Source organism: Apodemus sylvaticus, chromosome 5, assembly GCF_947179515.1.
Source record: "Apodemus sylvaticus chromosome 5, mApoSyl1.1, whole genome shotgun sequence".
NCBI lineage: Eukaryota > Metazoa > Chordata > Mammalia > Rodentia > Muridae > Apodemus > Apodemus sylvaticus.
Genome location: NC_067476.1, coordinates 131,396,874 through 131,399,063, shown reverse-complemented (window position 1 = coordinate 131,399,063; position 2,190 = coordinate 131,396,874). Strand labels below are relative to the sequence as shown.

General features: G+C 41.4%; 1 non-coding gene across 1 annotated transcript; it reads right to left on the bottom strand.

Annotated features, from left to right (window-relative positions):
• Positions 1-1,363: 1,363 nt before the first annotated feature.
• Positions 1,364-1,658, bottom strand: LOC127686605 (small nucleolar RNA U85). The gene has a single exon (XR_007978203.1). It is a non-coding gene; the product is annotated as a small nucleolar RNA U85 (small nucleolar RNA).
• Between the last annotated feature and the right edge of the window lie 532 nt (positions 1,659-2,190).

The following is a 2,190-nucleotide window of genomic DNA, read 5'->3' as shown; positions in this document are numbered from 1 at the left end:
AGATGCAAGCATCGTCCACCCTCTCTGTGAGGGTAACAATGAAACTAAACAAACTGTTCCCACTGAAAATGCAAATTGCCTGGATTCTGCCTCTCAGAGTCCATTCAATTCAAAAGAAAAAAATCTCACCCAGGTATCCCTCAACAGAAGAATGGATGCAAAAAATGTGGTATATATACACAATGGAGTACTATTCAGCCATTAGAAACAATGAATTCATGAAATTCTTAGGCAAATGGGAGCCGGAGAACATCATACTAAGTGAGGTAACCCAGTCTCAAAAGATCAATCATGGTATGCACTCACTAATAAGTGGATATTAGCCTAGAAAACTGGAATACCCAAAACATAATCCACACATCAAGTGAGGTACAAGAACGGAGGAGTGGCCCCTGGTTCTGGAAAGACTCAGTGTAGCAGTATAGGGCAAAACCAGAACAGGGAAGTGGGAAGGGGTGGGTGGGAGAACAGAGGGAGGGAAGGGGCCTTATGTGACTTTCGGGAGTGAGGGAGCAGAAAAGGGGAAATCATTTTGAAATGTAAATAAAAAATACATCAAATTTAAAAAATGTTGGGTTCCATAGCTGCCTGCAGCTATTACGAAGTGGGTTTCTGGAACAGAAGCTGAGGGATAAATGGGGAAGAGGGGCGAAAAGAAGTATGGCTAAGACAATATTCACTGATCAAAGCCCGAAACTTTAATGGCGCCAGACTTTTTAACAGTTTGGGCAAACCCTTCCCCCCAGACTCCAGGCTGAGTTCCGGTGGAAGTTGTCTAGCTTCTCTTGGAGGTCCTCGTCTTGACTGCTCTGGCAGCTGAGTGGGTCACCTGCTTAATTCAGGAATTCCTAGACCTGGAGGAACAATGAACTTAACCTTTACTTCGAGCACTCGGCCCTAGGTGGAGCAGGATCCTGGCTATCTGGGAGAAGTTAACCTTGACCAAAGTCAAACTCTGACCATGTGCAGGACTGCCCCAATATGGCCCTGTCCAAAAAATGCATGAAAAAAATCTCACAACTAGATATAGGCAGCTGTAGACCCACTGAGTTTATAAGGCAGAAATGGCCATAGATTGAAATGATTTGCATCCCATTGAGAGTGATTTGGGGAAGGAGTTTTTCTTCAGGAACAGCAGATGGGCAGGGCACAGGAAACAAAGGCCTGCTAGTCACATATGCAGAGAGCAGAGAGGCAAGCTGTTTAAATAGACCAGTGCTTTTGCCTTCAGATGGGGCAAGCTTTGCCCCAAAGGCTACAGTTTGATTGTGTGCAGATTTGAGTCTAATAGTTCCAGACCTATTTTTTTATATGTTAACTGAAAAGCTTAATCTAAAAATGTGTGCAATCTTTTTTTTCTTGCACCTATCAAATCACCAAATATATGCACTTCATCTGACAGTGGCTACGACACAGCCAAGTCCTTTGAGACCAGTGATGCTGGTAACTTGAATATGGACTGTTTCTACTCCCATTCCAGTTTACAACTTCTTCATGGTAACTGAAGAATCGCCTCAGAGGGAGTGAGGTGGTTGATAGTTGGAAAGGTGTTTGCTGGTCTGCACATATCATACAGTGGAGACTCTGTTTCTACCAAGATTACAGACTTGGTATGTAGTTCTCTTATTTGACTTGTAACAAAAATTTCATGAAACACCAATTTTAATTCTGCTTTTCATTTTCCCAAAATGGAAATGTCTAAGCTAAGTTTATTTTTGGTTATAAAACTAATACATGCATACATTGTTCCTGTCAAAGTCTGAATATTTGATGTAGCTAAATTCTCCAGTGAAAACAAACCCATTTCCTGCTGTCTCCTCAATCAGGAAAAATAGTCCTTTCCAACCTTTTGCTACATTCTCATTACAAACATTTGCTAAATGGTAAACCCACAAACTCACCTGGACCTGTTTCTTTGCTTGTGTCTATATGTGAAAATTAAGTTTCTACCCAAAGTTTGCGGTATCAAATTAAACATCTCTATAAAGAGCTGAGGTGTCTGCTAAGATTTTAGTGCCTGTTGCCTCCCAAACTCATGTTGAATTTTAGTTATCTTTATCTGAGTAATAAGAGGTGTGTCCTTAAGAGGTAACTCAGACATCAAATCTGTGCTCCCATGAATACAGTTGGTACAATCTTTGCCTCTTTGCCCTGTGCCTTTTTCCATGTAAAGATGAAAGTTCTGAAACT